The 21591-nt window shown below is 40.4% G+C and overlaps 1 protein-coding gene across 3 annotated transcripts in view; it reads right to left on the reverse strand.

Moving 5' to 3' along the window:
* Window positions 1-21591, reverse strand: part of ntrk3a (neurotrophic tyrosine kinase, receptor, type 3a) — a 229490-nt gene that overhangs the window by 180788 nt on the left and 27111 nt on the right. The window contains exon 1 of one of the 3 annotated variants that reach the window (XM_059334507.1): window positions 1310-1410. The exons of the other annotated variants lie outside the window; for them this stretch is intronic. The gene's annotated coding sequence lies outside the window, so the exon portion shown is untranslated. Of the gene's footprint in view, window positions 1-1309; window positions 1411-21591 lie in introns of those variants that run through there. 3 annotated transcript variants of the gene reach the window in all.

The following is a 21591-nucleotide window of genomic DNA, read 5'->3' on the forward strand; positions in this document are numbered from 1 at the left end:
ACATGTAGTCTGCTCTTGTTATTATACTTGCCGAGAGGGTGGAGACATAGACGAGAAAAGCAAACCGGCTCTGAACCGGCTCTGAAACTGCTTTGGTTGACAAGCGGTTTTACTGCTGCTGCTTTGTGACACAACAATACCATCTCCTCCCTCTTCGTTCCGCATTGCCGGATTGCAATGTCAATAGACATCAATATTGCGTCCTTCTGGAATCAGTGTGAATATCCAAAGGCGAAATGGCAGAGCTCATTTGTGGCTCATTTCAGGTATGATCTGTTAATTTACTTTCATACTTAGTTTATTATTGTTAACTTTAGTGTGCATTTCTCTTCTTTGTTGCGGCCTACATGCTGTTGTTACACTCCATATCTTCCAAATAACATTGGATCAAACGGCTTTGTGTCATGTGAAAGGTATCACTCAAAGAGACAAACCCACAGAGAACTCTGCAGTTCCACTCAGCTGGACAGAGCTCTTTAGAATCCTTTAGCTCCTGTTTTTGGTTTCTTCACCTCATCAACACAGCTTGTTGCTCAACAGCAAACAGTAGAGAGACACAGTGAGGGAGACTAGCTGGTGAGCAAAGTGGAGCATTTAGCAGTTTAAGACATATATATTTACTTCAGGACTTGGGGAGACCAAAAGCAGAGATTAAAAATTTTGATTTACATCCTGGGCATGCATGTGACTCCTATTGAATGTTAACGTTCTGCTGGATGTGTGACTGGTATACAGCTGCAGCTTAGTTGCAGCTGTGACAGTTTTCTTAAATAATCAATTAAAAGGCCAATAAAAAAATGGAAAAAAGTAGTAAAATGTAGAAAAAGCAGCTAGTCTTCCAAGTTGCTTTTGTTGGTTATAGTCACGTATGACAAGGAAATACAGCAAGGAGGTGTTTGGTACTCTGCATCAATAAATGACATATTGATACTCACTGGTAGTCATTTGTTTGCTTATACATGATACATTGTAACTTCATGAGAACTGCACATTGATCGACTCCGCTCATTTTTTACCTGACAACAGTGTCCGCCCCCTCCAGGCCCTGATGATTGACTTATTGATGACATGTCCATTAATTAATTCAAAGTCTGAATAGCCAGTAACACACCAGTTACTGGTCCCAATGGAAACACACACATACACAGAGAGAAGCATAGTTCTTTAAGATGTAATTAAACAGCAGATACGTCCAAAAACATGTTTCCTATTCAACTTCTAAAAGTGTTTCTATTGAGTTCTCTCTCTGTGGAAGCTTTTTGCACACTCACTGTAGCAGCTTTTCATCTCTGAATATAAAATCACTCACTTGTAGAATGGCCAATGTCAAAGAAGGAGCTTTGCTTGGTGATAAATTAAATCCTTTTTGCTTGCAGCAACAAAGTTGCCTTTTTGCATAGATTACAGCATGGACTGAATACTGCAGCCTTCTTGAAATGCAGCTCACACTAAAAAGCAGCCTAGCTGGAGCAAATTAAGCTCATACTGAGAAAAGACTTTCTTATAACTGACAACCTCCCCATGCTTTAAAAACACCACTACTGCTTTAAAAAACAGTGTGAAGTCAATTACTACACTGACTTTAAAACATGAAAACATAAAAAAACGTTGAATGAGTTTTTAAGTCACTGAAAAAAAGGAGCAAATGCAGAATAACTCACTTTAGAATCAATAAATAAAAGACATATTTTTTTTAAGCTGATGGCTAACAGTGATGATGCTGGTTGGTCCTTTGTCCAGACTACTACTAGCCTGTAGATGTAGCTTGGATGTTGCTGTGGATATTAATTGTCTCTAGAAACTAGAGATTAACTAGAGACACACCATATCGGTTCCGACACTATTGAATGCACCACACTGCCCTACAAAGCAAAAAGGCAGTAACTGCATTTTTGGTCAAAAATGAGTTATTATCATTTTCATGACATTCAAGGCATCCTTTGTTATGTGACAAAACATCGTATCTCAAATGTGTGTCGTTTTGGAGAAAAATGGTACTCATTTGTACAGTAACTACAAAAAGCCCTAGTGAAACAAAGAGAGTACAGTAACATCCATTAGGCTACTGTATTCTTGTTATGTTTTACCTAACAAAAAAATAACCGTGTTGCTGCGCAGTGAAGTTACTGTTTCCATGGTGAACACACACAGCTGATTTTGCGGCATCCGCACGAAAAATTATTTTGTTTTGCTCTGTTGAATTGGAGTTTAACTTGCCTATATTGCTTCAAAGAAAAGTTGTTTTGCAGTGCTTTAACATTAATGTGATGTATAGCAGATACAGATAACTTTAAAGTCATTTTTCTCAGTTCTGCACTCTGTGTAGTTACTGCCTTTTTGCTTTGTAGGGCAGCACTTGTGTACGAATTGCCGTTCTGTGAATGTTAGTTTTCTCTCGATACAGTGGCGGATTGATTGTAATTTCCTTTCCTCTTTCCCAACATTCACCTGTACCTCCCTGGTTTATTGCTCCAAGTCATGGCTGACATCTATTTTGCTGCCCTCAACTCTGAAGACCAAATGTGGAGCTAAACGCAATCAGTCGTCAATTAGCAGTGGAGCAGGAAAAGGTCGACTATGATTTCCTGTTCTCACGCACATTTCCAACATGATAGAGTAAATATGCTCACCGTAATCCAGGCCTAGTATCTACCGTCTGGCTAAAGTTTCAACTTGTGCATAAGAAAAAACAAAATGTGCAGAAACTTAGTGAGCTAATTCATGTTTCCCAGAGGACATACCCTGCTCATTCTCTGCACTTGGCCAAAATATGAATAATATCAAACAACACCTCCTGGTGTATGAGGCAGAAATCTGTTTTATTTCCATCCAACCAACTTTGTATAAAATGAAGCATTCAAAGGCTCAGCTGACACAATGCAAATTGGAGGCAACAAAGAAATGAAGAGAGTCCCAGCAGACATGATGTCTGTCTTGAATAACTGAACTGAATTAAAGTTGTCACTTTTCAAATGGTTTAAAATGCGTCTTTGTGTGCTACAGCAGAATCAGAACCACAGACAAGACATTGAAGACATCGAGATCGATGAAGGAAGTCTCTCTCTCTCTCTCTCTCTCTCTCTCTCTCTCTCTCTCTCTCTCTCTCTCTCTCTCTCTCTCTCTCTCTCTCTCTCTCTCTCTCTCTCTCTCTCTCTCTCTCTCTCTCTCTCTCTCTCTCTCTCTCTCTCTCTCTCTCTCCCTCTCTCTCTCCCTCTCCCTCTCCCTCTCCCTCTCCCTCTCCCGTGCAGAACAGAATAACAATAGCTGTGTAGCAAAGGGCAGCTACAGTCTGTCAAGCTTTTGACATTGGATATGATTTCTGGGTTCTACATAAGCTGATATCAAAAGATTTGTGTACAGAGAAGTATCAGATGAAGTGTTACATGTCTTGTTACATGCAAGCAGTAACACTTTTTGTCTTTTCTTTCTGAGTGCAGGTGTGTGTTCCAGGGCTGAGGTTTCACATCATGAATATATGAAGTTTCTGAATCGGCAGCTTGTGTTGCATAAAATTAAATGTAATTTATTTAGTCATGGCAGCATTCTGCCTGTTGTGCAGCCACTGACACTGTTTCCAACTTTCTTCCTATTGGAACCAACTGTATAACATTTTGTATGTACAGCAGGAAACATACTATTGCAATTTTCTTATTTATCAAAACATATATTTAATCAACTGAGCTCACTTGCTGTTTGTGGCTGCCTGATAAAATTACCTGATTGTTGATTAATCCAGGTAAAAACTGTTGATATAAAGGGAAGGGTCTGGAGCCTAAAACACATCAGACAGCTGCAAACTTTCTCTTTCTTAATGGTTGTGTTATTCATTAACATTAAGTTCACTTTGAACTAATCTTTTATATGACTGGGGAGTAATGAGTAGTCTCAGTGAGTGATGCGTTCATTTTCACGCTGTACGTTCCCTCGTCACATGGCAGCTGCTAAGCTCAGTCAGGACAGGAAACAGAAATGAAAAGTTCGCGAATTAACTATGCGTCCTCAAGTTTGAGTCTCTCGTTCATTTGTTATGTGACAGCTGTAGAGGCTCAGCCGATGTGGGGGAACAGTGGTTTGTTCACGACCGGTGTTTCATGCCGATCGGTCTTTCGTTCTTTAGTCAAGTGACAGCTATCAACTGTCTGTAGGGGTGCTTAATGATTCATTCATGATACGTAACAATGCTGCACTAATCCGCATCCCAGTACTGTACAGTCTTTGGTTTTCACATGGTTTTAATTGGTTGTCACATTTTTGTATCGTACTTTGTCAACTAAAGCAAACAGCCTATTCTCTCGTCAAAAACGATAATATAGGTTGTGTGTACAGGCAACGAAAAAACAAGTGATATTGACATATGTTTACTTGAGTTACATGAATCACGTTTTTGAAAGTAACTTACGTTTTTTAATATCACTTGCAGTTGTCAAGTGACCCTTGTAACTACTTCATTTCCGGCATTGGCTTATATTTATTTACTGTTTAAACTATCTTTTTATTATTCCTTACCAGGAAGTTTTTTTACCTATACCTAGGTCTGTGGTTTTACGAGAAAATCCACAGGAACTGCAGCTTTTTTTACAGCCGCAAACCATACGTGTGTGCTATTTGTAGAACATGCCACTGTGCCGCGAGCCACGATTCGCACATATGTGCTGTAATTTTGGTATTAACACACGATCTCTTCTGTTGTTTCGCTTGGAGAACTTGTTGGAAGCAAACCATTTTCCCTTCAGTGTTTGAGAACTGCGCTCTTTTTTTTACATCGGGCTACAGCGCCAATCTAGTTAAAATGAACAAAATTACTTTAAAAAAAGTGTTCGATTTACTATCCGAGAGTCAGTGAACTGTCCAACACTATTTCTTAATGATCCATTTCTGAACTCACACCAGTCCCGAAACTACCAACCAAACAAGGCACCTTGTCTCAAGCCCAACAAGAGCTTGTAAATGATGCATACTTACTAAATGCTGATGCACTAAAATACAATATCAACAAAGGATTACAAAGCACAGGAAAGAGCCAAAACACATGTATGTGACTGATTGTGGTAGTGCATATCAGGACAGGATGCTATCTTTGTTATTCTGACTCTCCACACATTTAAAGATTGTTCACACAGAACTGTCATCAGCTATCCAACCCAGCATCTGAAATATCAAAATTAAACAGAACCCCTTGTACTCAGGCTTAGCAAGGCAAAAACAGCCTCAGGGAATGCTTGAATAAAAGTAAAAAATAAAAATATCAAAAATACATTCCAGTTGCTTGAAACTAGGATAAAAGTAAACATTTTAAAAAGAAACATGTTGAGGATTAAAAATCTCTCAAGCTTAAAAAAAAGAGGTATCTGTCACAATAAGCCTTGTATTTCAAATGAACCGTGCAAAAAACGTTTCAAGTGCAAAACTATAATGTTATGCCTGGAAATGTCCCAGAGCAGAAATATATTAAATGCTCCTTCACTGAAGAAAACACTGAATATTAAAATATTATAATAAACATTTCAGTAGGCAAAATCAAAAAATACAAGAATATGGAATAAAATATAAGATGAAAAACAATAACAATATTAAAACAAGATAAGTTGGAGAAAAAAAAAATGTTTAATATGTTTTCAGAAAAAGATGCAGTATTTGGAGTCTGCACTAGACTCTTTTAGTCTTGAACCAGGATTTAGAAAGCAGCAGAGCCAAATCAGTTCTAACAATCATCTCGTCTTCTGTAAGATTACTTTGACTCTACCCTGGTTACAATGGATTAAAACAATCTAACCAAAATAATATAAAAGCATGCATGACCTTCTTGAGATAAGGCCAAGAGAGAACAGACCACATTTTTGAAACGCTCCCAAAAAACAGGACTGAATGACTTTTGTAACTTGTTTTACAAATGAAAGGTCACCGTCAAAGATTGCACCCAGGTTCCTGTCGGCAGGTTTGACATTTTGTAGATGTTTGAAGATGTTTTTTGTTGGATTGGGAAAAAACAGCTCCTCTGTCCTAACAAGCAGCCTGTGCATCTGAATATAAATATACCCCTGCTTACAGAGATTAGTGAAATCAGAGAGGGAATAAGGCAGAGTAATAGAGAAGTGAAGTAGGCCTATAGACGTCTTGCAGCTGACCTCACAAACACGTCAAACATTTGTTTGTTGGTCGCCACTATGTTGGGTACCCTTTCAAACGTGAACCTGCCTTCAATATGTTGCAGAGTGGGATCAGTGTTGCCAACTTAGTGACTTTATCACAATATTTAGCAACTTTTCAGACCCCTCTAGTGCCTCTTTTTCAAAAAAGTGATGAGCAACAAATCCAGCGACTTTTTCTGGTGTTATTGGAGACTTTTGGAGACTCATTCCTACTCTTCTTAACGAGTAGCAGGTGCCGTCTAAAAGCACTCACATGCGGCCTAGTCTTCGTGCAGCAGTCCCTCTCAGCTGCAGTCCGAGGCCGGATAAGGAGGAGGGTTGGAAATGTGACAGAAGACAGTGCATTTGCAGTTCTAAACATATTTTTGTTTTTTGTTTTTTACGTACTTTTTGCCTCCCCAACACAATATTCTTCTCTCCTACTCTCTCAGGCGATGATGTTATTTAGAGACTTCTACTGACTTTTAGCAACAGTCGATAGCTACTTTCCTTACTGAGGAGTTAACAACAGTGACTGGGATGTGATAACATAAAAAGAGACTCCAATATTTAATTCTACAGACTTCAGAAATGGTTAGCAGCAATTAAGAGGGCAGAGTGGACGCCAACCGACAGTAGTTGCCTGTGTAGCTCACACTTTGTCTCTGGTGAGTCCCAACGTAACATAAAGTTAACTTGTCGGAATAAAACTCACGTTAGCTAGCTCGTTAGCCTGCGAGCTAATCATGTATCAGCAAATATGTTCATTTAAATGTTAACTGGACTGGCTAAATATATTGCCATTTTTTTTCATCAATGAAATGGAAGTTAAATTAGTTATGAGACTTTCCAAACAATAAAACAACCAGTGAATTCCAGTTCACTGAACGTGCCTTTTCTTAGCAAGCTGTTCTCCGTAACTATGCTAACTGCTACTAACAGCTAATCTTTACAGAGTAAGATAGCAGTTGTTGGCTTAGTATATGTGTCAAATTTATTAACAATAACCCCCCCCCCCCCGCTACGCGTCAGTCCTCTTGTAGGCTTTCAAATGTTATCCGGTGTATGGAGAGGGGTGGTGTAGCAGATAGATGTAGATGTCGTGAAATGAAAAGTCTGGCAACACCTCCGACGATGTCAGTGACTGGAAAAGCTCAAGAGAGATTCCATTAAGATCACATTCGATTACTGATATTTTCTCTGCATACCTTTTCTATTTTTTGTGATGTGGATGTGAAATGAGTGACATTGCTAATGAACAGAGCTGCTAGCATTAACCTAAAAGTTGTGAATTCGAGTCTGGCTACGTTTGGTAACCAATATGGCGGCAACAGAGACAGCTTCAGAAGTCACGTGACTGCAGCGCATCTATAGTTTAGTGCAGTGCAAAGACCTTGGTGGGGAAATGATAATAATTATACTGCTAATGATAAAGTCATAACAGTAGCAGAATGTGTCAGCTATAAGTGACAATAGATTGTTTTTTTTTTGTTATAATTGAAAAGGTTAACTATACATATTCTCTATATTGCCAAATAAAATGTTTTTAGTTTGACACATATTTTTAATTGAGCTGGATGTACTTGTATACCCTGTTTGGGGGTATTATGACATCAGAGATACTGTACTCTTATGTCATGCTGAAAGAAATGCTGTGTCATGTTATGGAATGCCTACCATGCAATAACAACATGTCACTGTTAAACACTTAATCCACAGAAGGTGCAGCTCAGATCTTTTTTTGCTGTGCAACACTGCCCCTGTCCTTACTCTACACCCCCCGCCACACACACACACACACACACACACACACACACACACACATTGAAGCACACCGACACACACATCCCTCCCCTCCCCCACCCTGCCTTTTCCTTCCTGATCTTGGCAGCATGTGAAGAGTCAGACCGCTCACCCACACAAACCATCAATGTTTGCCTGCCAGGACAGAGAAGGAACTGCAACATTACAGCAGTCTCCTACGCACTCTGCCTCCAAAGTGTAAGAGCCAGAGAGATGGAGGTGAAGCGAGGGAAAGCAATGATGCTGGCTGAGAGAAAATAGAACAATAAAGCCAAGAGAGAAGCTTAGCAGGTGCATTGAAGTTGCATATCAGCACTATTACACAAAACCAGCACCTAAAATACCCACCAGAAGCATTTCTATTTCACACAGAGTTACAGGATATTACTACTCAGATAAACGGTCATATAAATGCTTACGAATTACATTCATCACTTGTGCTCAGGCTTTGGGATCAAACTGGCCATACAACAAGCAAATAGAATCGAAATGATGTCGTTTATCAAGTCTGAGGCTGGATCTGATCAGAATGCCTCCTGAACGCCTCATTGTGGAAGAATTCCAAGCACATGCGTCAAGGAGGACACCATGAGCCATGGAAAGGGGCCTCTGTGCTAATCCTAGCATGCGACTCAGACCCAGATCAAACCCCTCACTCAATGAATCCTCTTCTTCATCATTTCATCCCAGTACAAATCCTTAACCACCAAGTACAAAACAAAACTCTAACGCATAACTGATCAGGCCAGCAAAATAATCGGCAAACCCCTAACTGTTCTTTCTGAACCGTACAACCTCTCAAGGCCCTTTAATAGTGCGGTCCCGCAAATGTCCCACTATATTGCCAGGAAGATCTGTGCCAGCTTTTCGTCTTAGGGTATTCATAGCAGTGTTTCCCACACATAGACCATTCTGTGGCGCACCGCCACAGAATAGAGACCGACCGCCACAAAATGATTCTGGGTTTTTTTTCCTCTCTAGGGGATTAAAAAAACTCTAACGTCTGTAACATCTGTAACACAGAAAACACCACATTCACACCAATAAATAAATGTTTTACAATGAACCGGGCCGATCTCAGAGCTCCGGTAACGTTAATATTGAATGGTTTCCGCAAATGCCGTTAACGAGACGAGAGCAGTCAAAACGGCTGCTTCAAGCTAGCTACATCGAGGGTAGGTTCGCTTCCTGTTTTCAAAGTAAAAGCACAAATTCTATCGTTATAAAGGGCAACGGGCGTTTTATTTTTGTGAATATAACCGGAAGTGCGTTGCTCACGACGGCTAGCTTGAGTAGCGCCGAATTCGTCCGAACCAAATAGTAAACAGCTGGTATTTAGACAAATTAACGACGCACTGGGGATCTAAATGGCTACTTTCTCACCTAAAAAGGTTTAAAATGATAATAAAATGATATATTTAAAGAATTTAGGACTTTACAGCCCTAATATTTGAGATAGACTACTATGCCCACAGTCAAATCAAAAAGAATAGACCACATTTTTTAAGTTATTATAAATATTATTATTGTTGTAGTTATCAGTAGTTTTTCTGAATGTTTCCTGCTTTAATCCAGATGAGATGAGTATTGAAAGTTTTTTTTCTCGTCAAGAGGACAAGGAGCAGCATGAGGAGCTATCAGTCTGAAACAAAGTTGAACAGTCAAATGGCTCGTAAACGTTAATTTATCTGAATGTTCTATAGGCATCAAACAGTGGTGCTCAGGGAGAAATAGAGGAGGACAGCAGACAAAATGCTCCTGTAAGACAGGCAGCTGCTGAAACAACAGGTGAGGTGGAAACAGAGAGGTTTAGACTTTAAATAAATGAAAAAAAACAAGAGTGGGGAAAGTAGCCTATTTTAATTCTGATTTGTCTGTTGCTGTTTTTTTGCTGTTTCTCAAGCAAGACTATCCATAAATGGGCCTGAACCCAAGGAGGTCCCTGATGAAGAGCACTTGAGTTGTTTTTCAGGAAGCCAAGAAAAATGAGGCGTTCTGATAGGACATGAAGCTGTGCACCAAATAGGCTACAGTAGAAGAACCTGAAAATAATCTGAATCAGGCTTTGTTCCTTAGGTAGTTTCTTTATTTTATTTGTGTTAATATATTTTATTTTTTACATTATTTTACCAAAAAAGTTAGAACAGGTTATGGGTTGAGTTAGGTCTTAAGTTAATTATTTGAAATAAAAACCTCAAATTGAAGTTGTTTTGTGCAAATCATTCCTGATTCACAGAATCTAAAGATTGAACTAGTTGGGGTTAGGAATGAAACCAGGCAGGGTTCTGGTAAAAATGTTTTTAGTTGTCTTCTCTTAAATAACTTACTTTTAAAGAAGAAAGATTGAGTTGAAATGCTGTAGCTTTATAGTGTCTCAGCAGGTGACTCTGAAGAACAATAGATACAGGTTTCTTCATGTGGCAGCTTCAGAAAGTGTTGAACACCGCCCGCTGCATCCACCCGATGACTCCACCACACTGTGACACTCGATTCACCCACCGGTGTCAGTGGAGCACCACACATTGCTACCTGGTCTGTGGGAAACACTGCATAGTGATGAAGGCGTGAACTTCGTGACATAATGCAGTCTGGCGTCTCGGAACGAGGTGGGAGGAGACGATAGTGATGTACAACAGAGCAGCAGCAGTGCTGCGCAGTGCTAATAGGCCGCACAGTTAGCTCTGTAGCAGTGCAGAATGTATGTGGTGCTCCAATATGTGCAAAGTTAGCGATGCCGGTTGTTTACGATCAGCGACGGACACCATGTGTACAGTTAGCATGTTGGTTTGTTTACAATAAGTAGTGAACGCTGTGCACAGTTAACGACGGCAGCTGCCCTTGTTGTGCTGCTGAACGGTGGTTCGATGACTGTTGGACCAAGTGGAAGGCATGTGTTAGACGTCGCGCGCGACGTCAAATATTGCGCCTTGCTGGGATGGCCGGTTCATAGTGGTCCCGCTTCTAACAGTCCCACCAATTTTCTGCCTCTGTGACTACCTCTGGAGAGCTGGAAATGTCCTGGCAGGAAATGGCACTATGAAAGGGCCTACAGTGGGGAGGGCCACTCAGATCATAGAGGGTCCTTTACACTCCCTCGATCACTCCTTCCAGTTACTGCCATCATGCAGACGGTATAAGGTCCCTCTGGCCCAGAAGAACAACTTTTACCCCCTCTGCAATAACCACTCTGAACAATATTAAATAGATATTTTATGAGTTTGGATATTCCTTTACATTGAGGTTAGCATTTTGATTCACAAATCAATCTGAAAACGGGGTAAACGTCCCTTAGCCAGCTTAGCCAACAAAACTGTTGTGAGTTTGTGGCAGGAGGTAGTCTGAGTAGGTTCTAAAATAAACATTATTCGTGCAATTTTGGTGCTCATCTGGCAAATAGATTAGCAAGAAAGGAAAATTGCATAAAAACGTTGTTTGCCCTAGTGCCAGCTCCTATTCCTGGGTTTACCATACACACAGTACAAGGAGACACTGTTAGTTACTGCTGTGCTACATTTCTCCTTGGTCATTATGTAAATTTGATTGCCAGATTTGAGTTCTTGTTCTGACTTGGTATAACCTGCAGGTGCAGCTTCTCTAGATTTATGTGTGTGTTCTGTATGTGTCCTTCAGAAATCCTTTATCACTTTTGTCTCTCACAGTCTCTCTCTGTCGGTCTCTAATGCTTCCTCCTCTGACTCTTTCCACTAATGTATTCAAGCTTTCTGAAAGCCAACCTGTCATTAAAAGAAAGAAAGGCCTCCTGGGGCTAACTAGCTGCTTCCACCATCTTCAGCTATCACACACTATTTACATACAGACAGACGTACAGCAGGAACAGGAAAGGAGGCAGGAGGAGAAAAGAGCTAGATACAGAGTGAGAAGAGAGGGATGAAGGATAGAGGAAGAAACAGAAAGCGTAGAATAAAGAGAAAGGAAGGCGGTATATAGCTTAGAAACAAGGGGTTGTGTTAGTGCCTGTGTTTCCAGGTGTGTGTGTGTGTGCGTGCGTGCGTGCGTGCGTGCGTGCGTGCGTGTAATGTGTCAGGGTTATATTGATTGCTGTGTTTGGTTTCAAATACATTAAACATTCATGAAGCTCCATTTACTAAGGAGACCGACAAATGTGTGTGTGTGTGTGTGTGTGTGTGTGTGTGTGTGTGTGTGTGTGTAGGTAAGTGAGGGTGAAACACAGCAATGCTTCAGATTAACATTGTGGAGGACATGGTGACATGAAAACAGGCAGTGTGTTTAAGTATTAAATTGTCTTTGATGTGTGTGTGTGTGTGTGTGTGTGTGTGTGTGTGTGTGACACTTGAAATAAATGATTTCCCATCACTCCATAGCAGATGGAGACATCATACGAGCCTGGTTTTAGCACATGGCCCTAGCACAGCTCTGCATTTACATAGCTGCTGCCAGCCCAGGGTGAAATGGGTTATCTCAGAAGTCTGGTTAGAGCAATGTATCAATTTGCTAATTTGCAGAGCTGCTAGAGAGAGGAAATTATGGCGCCTCGACAACCACTGTAGTCTCATTAAGCCACTAGTTAGCAACCGCCTTTTTAAGAACACGTAAAAACCCCAAAATTCACAAGTAGGGGTATTTGCTAGGGCTGAACAGAAAATTGCAATTTTTCTGTCAGATATTGCGATTTCAATTTGATTCACTATTCTTTAAATCTAGCTAAGGTGCAATATTCACAATGTGTACAATGTGACAATGTAATGTGTTTCTTCTGGATGCCGCAATTTTAACGCGATTTTGCAAAGTACCTTTTTTCAGGTATACGTATTCAGCCTCAAACCCGAAATACTCCCAAATGACAGCCATGCTGTTTTTTGGATAAGCAATTTCAAAACATGTTAATGTTACAAACACGAGGAGAAGGTTAATACTGATTGGTTAGGGTGACCTGTCCAGTAGCATGCCTCTCCTGATTTGTGAGCTTGGCAGGATGGTAGGGAGACGGCATGTATGTGTAAAATAGTTGACACAACAGATGATGGGTCAGTCAGGAGCGCTGCAAAAAAACACAGCGATTCCATAATCGCTTTGTCTGAAAATCGCGATTTCGAACAAAAAACGATAAATCGCTCAGCCTAGTATTTACTGACATATTTTTATGTCGTACAACAAAATATGAACATCGCTTCAGCTTGTGTTAACCACAGACCTTAATTCAGACATTTAATCATCAACCTAAAATCCTCATTAAGTTTGAGAGGTAAGACCCCATGGCGCTAGAATGCTAACTTACTCTCTGATTAAAGAACTCATTCCTATGGCGCCCTATTGTTCATTCAGGTAGTCTAAAGTTTGATGCTTCTCTCGCTGCCCATACTTTGTTTCTGACTGAAATATATCTGAGTGTAGTAGTTAGCACTGCAAAGGGTTCTGAGTACAGATCCAGCTTTTCTGTGTGGAGCTTTCATGTTCTCTCCGGGTCCTTCGGTTTCCACAGTCCAAATACATGCATGTAAGGTTTATTAGTGACTCTTAAATTACCCAAGTTTGGATAACCTTTTAGTATTCATGAATTAATAAGACATTTCAACAAATTTTGGATGCATTTCTGTGGAATATTTACATACATAGGATGAATCTCACTAATGTTGATGATCCCATGAAGTCAAAATTTAATGTGTCTAATACTTTAATTTATGACCAAATACCTGAAGAACTGATGACATTTCTGTCAGGATTCCCCTACCTGTCAATATGACAGTTCTGAACTTTTGTTTGTGTTTATACAGCCATGTGTTTTAGTCATGTGCCCGGGGCCTCGCCCATGTCCTTGTTAGGTACTTCCTGTCTTTGTTCTTTTTCTCTGTTCACCTGTTCACATTTGTGCCAATCTGTGAGAATTAAAACCCTGTCTTGTCAGTTTCGTTTGTCTGATCGTCACAGAGTGTGTACAACATGTTGCCTGAGACTAGTATTTAGATTAAATTTATATTGGAGAGATTTAAGAGAGTTTTAGTTCGGTTTTGTATCCTGCCTGTTTTTTGAAGCCAGTCTGGATTATCTGCCTGTGTCTGCCTGCCTGCCTGCCTATTAAAGAACCCTGCCTGTAACTGAACTCGGTTTTGCCTTCTGGACTTTCCTGTTTTTTTTTTTAAATAAACCAAATCACTGCAAGTTATTCAGATCTGCTCTCAATTCCCCATCGGAGTCCTGACAATTTCCATCAGTCTCAGCTGTAGTTTGGGATGACTGTGAAACAAGTTAGGATGGTAGATATACTTGACAAATATTCACATAAGCATTTTCATACTGACTGTGTGTTATGTTAACATGCTAACTTTAGCATTTAGCCTAAATCACTACTGTTTAAGATGTCAACAAATATCATCCATCCACAAAAAAAACATGAATATAATGTCATGGAATGAAATCTCAACTAAATTTAATTCTCAAAAGCCATGTCCCCTTTCTGGTAAAAGCTAATTTAAGCATTAGAGGCTAAAGTTATTATATATGTCTTTGTGCATTTGTGCACTTGTGTTTCCTGTTGAAACCCCTGCAGTACTCAATCCTCAATCCTTGATTTTGCTTGAGTTGAAGGATGGTTATGAATCTGTCACCGGATCAAATTTATGTCAAAACATATCAAGTCAAAGCTGTGGCAGAACTGGGCTCAACAGATGAGCACACATGCTATAAACTGTTAGAAATTAGACCAATGACCCTCCATCATTAACACCTCTCTAACCTCATTACACTCACAGACTGTGTTTCTCTCTCTCTCTCTCTTACTCTGTTTGTGTGTCTTCTCATGTGCCTAGGATCATAAACGCATAAATCATAAATCATTATTTTTAAAATGTTAGCCCAAGCACCACTCATGAGTGTACACACACACACACAGAATCTGTTTCTTTAGCAGAGTGTAACCACATGGAGGTTAGATACTTCTGCAGGGCATTCCCACACAGGAGAATGCTTGGAAAAATGTGTGTGTACAACAGAGAAAGAGAAAGAATGAGGACAGCAGAATCTCTGCAGTGCAGCTGAGTGATTTTCTCTCTTCTCTCTCTGGATCTGCACTAAATCTATCCGTCGCTTTCTCCAAGTGGGGGTAAACTGGTTTATGTCCAAAGAAGACATTGGATACTGGCAAAAAAATGACTGACTGCTGGCACTTTCAAACCAAAATCATCAGTTATCAGTAGATTCACATCCTATGATAAAATGAGTGTGTTAAGATGTGAGCACACTTGAATATTACTGAAAGGCTCCAAACACTTGACTTCCCACACATAACAACTGTTTGCACCAACATACAGTTTTCAGCCTAAATAGTCAGACAGAAGCACAATTTGTATGCCTGAGTAAGTACAAATCATATGCAGTTCTTTTCCCAAGAAGGAAATGCATGCACCTTGGATTAGAGCTGGGCGATATGGCAATGAAAATGATCCCAATATATTTTTTTCATATTAAACAGATTTGTTGTTGTTAAAAAGCAACACTGTAAATGTTTTGTTAACTTATTTATTGAACTAAGCTCCATCCAGTAATACGTTTTCATATGTCCCACACTTATGAACGCACCATAGCTGTTTCGACGCTATTGAATGCACCATACCTGTGTGTGAAGTGCCGTGATGTGAATGTTAGTTTTCTCTTGATACAGCGGTGGATGGATTGTAATTTCCTTCACTCTTTCCCAACGTTCACCTGTTCCTCCCTAGTTTATTGCTCCAAGTCATGGCTGACATCTATTTCGCTGGCCTCAGCTCCATGTTTAGCTCCACTTTCGGTCTTTCCGTTTGCTTCCCCGGAAACTTACAAACAGTAGTGGAGCAGGAAAAGTCAAGCACATTTCCGACGTGTATGATCGAGTAAATATGCTCACAGCTGATCACCTTTATGGACCTGAAATTTCTTGTGATCACTACTCCTACCTTTGATCTTACTTTTGGAAGTGTGGCAATTACAACATTGTTTCGACAGGGCTTACTTGCATTTAGTTGTCTGTTAGCCGTCCTTTACCCCCAGAGATAAAGGTTGAGAGTATAAAGTGATGATGTTACAAGCAAATTGTCAAGTTTTAAAAGCTGTGTTGTCCATTTTGTGGACACACCACAGCTTAGTATCTTTTCCTCACTCACAAACCCAGACCACAAAATCTTACTGTGCAACAATCGTTTTCAGAGAAACAGACAAAATGACCAGACTGTGAAAGAATCAATACTTCACACTGAGAAGAAAAACTGTAAGAAAGAAACACTTTCACAAAGGAACACTTATTTTCTGGCTTAACAAAGGGCATGCAGGTAAGAAAAGAAATCCAGCAAAATCTCTACTCCCTTCAAAAACAGAATAACAATCATGGGTTTATTCAGTGTTAGTGTAAGTAAGTAGAGCTGGACCAATGCAAGGGCTAAAGACAGGGTAACCATGGCAACCACTATGCAACCCACATAAGAATTCCATCAGCTGTCCTCCACAGTTACTTTGTATTCAGCAGTGGGAGACACTTTCAGGGGAACTGTCCAGTGCTGAACCTCTGTGCTTTGGCATGAACAAGCCTCTCTACCCATTTCCATCATATATATAAACAGAGTGAGTGAGAAACAGACTGAGACGCAGATATAGGCATATAAATATTCCTGCACTCTCACACAATAACGCTGCTATATTTATTGGCTCACAGAGTTTGTGATACTCTTGTGATTTTAATTACACCCATTGGCCATCTGGAGCTTTGACTATGTGAGAAATCTGTAAATGTATTATGAGTCTAATAATTCCTAACATATCTCTGCATCACATACACAGATTGGAACAGTCTGATGATTGAGTCCATCTTAGGGTCTTAACAGTTAAATGGTGGGAATTTCAGCTAAATATTCGTCCAGATGGTTCAAAGGGTTGAACCTCTGGAGAGCATTAAGTTGCTCAGCAGGTTCTGTGGAAATGTGCATTCACCAGCCACTTTATTAGCTAGCAAGGTGTACCTAATAAAGTGGCTGGTGTGGTCTTCTGCTGCTGTAGCCCATCTGCTTCAAGGTTGGACGTGTTGTGTGTTCAGAGATGGTCTTCAGCATACCTTGGTTGTAACGAGTGGTTATTTGGGTTACTTTTGCCTTTCTATCACCTCCAACCAGTCTTGCCATTCTTCTCTGACCTCTGGCATCAGCGAGGTATTTTGGCCCAGATAACTGCTGCTGACTGGATATTTTCTCTTTTTCGGACCATTAAACCCTAGAGATGGTTGTGTGTGAAAATCCCAGTGGATCAGCAGTTTGTGAAATAGTCAAACATACTACTTCAAAGTCCCTTAAATTACCTTTCTTCCCCATTTGATGCTCGCTTTGAACTTCAGCAGCTCGTCTACATGCCTAAAGGCATTGAGATGCTGCAATGTGATTGGCTGAAGCTTCGTGAACCATTTGCTTTATTATATACCCCACTCGATGGCGGTCTTGGCTTAAAAAAAGTTTTATCAATGGTAATTGAGTGTGTTTTCAGCCCTTTGTTGAACAAAGATCGACATCTAGTGGGCTCCGTATATAAAGCAAATGGTTCACGAAGCTTCGTTGTCCCTTCACTACTGATTAGATATATGCATTAACAGTTGTACATAATAAAGTGGCAGATGAGAAATTCAGTGTCTCAAAAACAATTAATATTACAAAAGTATGTTTATTATGGAAATGGTGGCCTCTGAAAAGTGTCACCTATATGACTCAAGACTAGTAAGTAGTAGTAAGGCTGCTATGTTCTGAATTGAATCTTCATCTATTAGACAGTAAAATAGCATCCCCTTGGATGTAGATACAAAGTGTACAGGTACATCTCAATAAATTAGAATATGATGGAAAAGTCCATTTCCAGTAGTTCAAGTCAAACAGCCCCAACCAGATTATGAGATACATTGGGTCCAACACAGACAATTGGTCTAAAGTTATCCTAAATAGAAAAGGTTTATCTCCTATATTCTCCACGAATGCAGTTCGAAGCCAGTGCCTAATCTTGAACCAGTTCCTTGCTTTTTCGACTGACAAAGAACCGGCTCTCAGCCAGAAAAACTGGTTCCAGAGCAGCACCAACTCTTGAACCACAAATCACTTATGTCAGGGGCTTGGGGCAGGCCAAGATCAAGACCAACACCAACTAAAATGTGTATCATTAATTTTATTTATTCATTTTTAACTGCAATGTGATTGATACGGGCCAGTGTTAGCGGGCTAATAAAATGGTAACCATTGCTATAACAAAGGTCTCAGGTTTGTAAATTAGAAGCCCAAGACTAAACACACACCCGAGAAAAAAGACTGGTCTCAGTGCAGGCCTTTATTTAGATCACATGTTAAGTTATGCAGCGCTGGACTCAGACTGACATCACTCTCGCAGGATCCCAGTCAGAATGAGCCCCGATTTCTGCAATAACTCACATTTAATCCTCTATAGAAGTTGGACTGACACGCAACCGAGTTCTAGCCAGTTACCAATGACATGAACAGGCCAACAGCTGTTCAAGTCTAGTTCAAAGGTTACGATACACAATGTGTGTGTGTGTGTGTGTGTGTGTGTGTGTGTGTGTGTGTGTGTGTGTGTGTGTGTTGTTCTTACAGGCGTGTATCTATGAGCTGCAAAGCCTAAACAAGATAACTTCTGTGAGAACACACTGCACTGTCTCAGACCTTTGAGAAGGAGAAAGGCTACAGTGCAGCAAAACACACGGCGTCTTATAATTATTCAATAACACACTCTTAGAGACAGGGCTGAAATATTCAGATAAATCCGAGCCTTGTTCTTTACCAAGATCTTGACCACTGTACTCACAACTTGAAATGTTGCATGACTAACAGACAAACAGAACATTTTAGCCCTACAGAGTAAAAACAAGTAGAGACTTCTCCACTTTGCCATTATAGTATTGCATTATTTTACTCTTTAGAATCTCTTTGAAGAGGTCTATAGTATATCAATACAAACATACATACACATTATTGTATTGAATGTATATGTATATATATATATATATATATATATATATAATTTTGTCGATAGTAAAAGTGGCTCTGTCTCGCTCTAGCAGGCTGTCTGTGGCTGCAGCACTGCTCTGGGCTGTGATTGCACTATAATCACTGTGGCTCTAAAAACATAATTACCACAGTCTTCAGTGTAATAGCAGCATATTTCAACTCCATTTGGGGCCTTTTGAAACATTTAAAATCAGTAATTTAAAGTTACAATCCAATTTAAGGGCTCACTTACTTCACTCTCCCTCTCTGTCACCTTTATCTCTTTCTCTCACCTCTACACCTCCTCTTCTGCCTCGCCTTAACTCACATTTCTCTCCACCTCTCCCACTTCTCTACTCCTCTCCCAGCATCCTCTTTTGTCCTCAGTTACCCCAGTGTCTCCTTCACTTACTTTCCCTCTGACTATTCTCTTTCTGCCACCTTGTATATTATAAAGAAAGTTTGTGTGTGTTTTTTCCCATTAGTATAATTCTAAACTAAGTCGTTAGAGTGCTGCTATGTCAGTAAACAGGCGAAGAATTGGACTTGAGCTGCAGAAGTATAGGCTCTCACAGTCTTAATCACAAGAAAACAACTCATTTATCTCATAGAAGCTGTTGGAGGGGAGTGAAGGATAAAACGGATATAAAACTGACGGTACCTTCAGGGATTCAGCTCTGAAATAACACATCAACAAAGAAAAAGTTTGGTTAAAGCTTGGAAGGCCAGACTTTGGTGAATCTTAGAAATAAACATCCAAGCTGTAAAATGTTTTGCTGTTACTTGTCCTCAACCCCTTTTCTGTTCAAACCAGGGTTCTAAGAAATTAAAAAATAGAAACTATATTATTGTACGGTACCTTAGTTTGTGATTTTGCCTCATTGCACTCTTAAAAGCCACTCTTTATAACTACTGGAGACACATCTAAAACTCATATGAATTTAACTATTTTTTTATTTTTAACATACACAAACATACTAGTCACATATACTGAATCAGTACACGCGGCTGGGCTTTAGATGGCAGGGCAGACGCCCTCTGATCAGAAGGTGGTTAAAGATACTGAGACAATCAGTGCATTTACATGCACAGTTTAGTTGAGCTAAGCTTAAAAAATCGATTTTGGCGTCTAATCGGACTTCTGTCCTTGTCCCACTTTACAACTGAGAAAATTGACTCCTCAACACTGGGTGGCGATATGCGTCGTTTCAGCAGGTTAATATGGCCCACTTTTCAGTTGACCTAAGTTCGACACTTTGTGCCGTCGCTACTGACAGCTAATGCTACCGGCTAATGCGACTGGCTTTCTTGGATGGTTTTGTTCCGGGGTCATACACCAACGCGGGGGCGGAGCATGCACACATGCGTTGTCTTGTCATACATGCCGGCGAAAATCCTATTCCAATCGCATTATCTGGGTGTCTTAATCGGAGTTGGAGAACTCCAACATTAGTCGGATTAACACGTTTACATGCACTTCAGTTGTCCAGTTATAGTCGGATTAAGGCAATAATTTGTTTTTTTCAAGTGTCATGTAAACGTACTGATTGTCCATCGGTGTATGACTGACTGTGATTTGTTGGATTTCACATATTCTCCCAGTGTCAGTGCTGCTGTGAAATGTGACCGTGTCTGTCTCTATGCGTCTGCCCTGTCTGGTGACCAGTGTCAGCTGGGATTGTGCTAGGGCGCTCTTAGGAGCTACCTGTCCTTGGCGAGCTCTCTCTTATTAGAGTTGGGGGGAAAAATCGATACAGCATAGTTTCGCAATATTTTGCATGGTTATATCATATCGATTCATATCACTCCTCCTACCAAGAATAGAAAGTATATATATGAACAGTAGAAAATAACTACCGTACTTTCCGCACTATAAGGTGCACCGGAGTATAAGCCGCAGCAGCTAAATTGAATGATGTGTACATATATAAGCCGCACTGGACTATAAGCCGCAGGTGTTTTAATGTTTAATTACCATATGTAAGGGTTCGTGCACAGAGGGGATTGTCGGGAAAGAGATGGCTGCTTGAGGAAGCTTCTTTTACAGCCAGATTGACTGTCTTTAACTTAAAAGCTGCATCATATGCATTTCTACAGTTGTTTTCCACAATGACGGTTTGTGCATGAAAACTTCCTTTGCACAAACTATCTCGCTCTCGTTCTGTCTCTCGTACCACTCTCGGTTTCACTTTTACTTTTGTGCGCTACCTGTTTCACTCTTTTCCGGCGCCCTGCCAGATTGGCTCGGGGTCCTTCGTCTGCCGCTGATTACGGCACGGCGACTCCGACAAACTAAGTAGCTTTCGACACAAATACACACAGACAAGTGAAAAATATCTTAAAAGTATATGAAGGACCCCGAGCCGATCTGGTATGACACCTGCCTCCAGCTTTTCCTGCTGGAGCCCGCCGCTCCTCGCGGACCGGTCATAGAGCCCATAGAGTTAAAGTTGGTGGACTGTAACCTGTAAAATCCATAGATTCAGGAGGTAACCTAGTGGCCGTTAGCTGTAAAAATCCATAGATTAGCCGCACCGTTATATAAGCCGCAGAATCGAAAAATGGGGAAAAAGGCGCGGCTTATAGTCCCAAAATTACGGTAAATATACAGAAAATACACTCACCGGCCACTCTATTAGGTGAAGCGTGTACTGCATTAAGTGGCAGTGTGGTCACTGTGAAGT

The sequence above is a fragment of the Centropristis striata genome, chromosome 6, assembly GCF_030273125.1.
Source record: "Centropristis striata isolate RG_2023a ecotype Rhode Island chromosome 6, C.striata_1.0, whole genome shotgun sequence".
NCBI classification, from domain to species: domain Eukaryota; kingdom Metazoa; phylum Chordata; class Actinopteri; order Perciformes; family Serranidae; genus Centropristis; species Centropristis striata.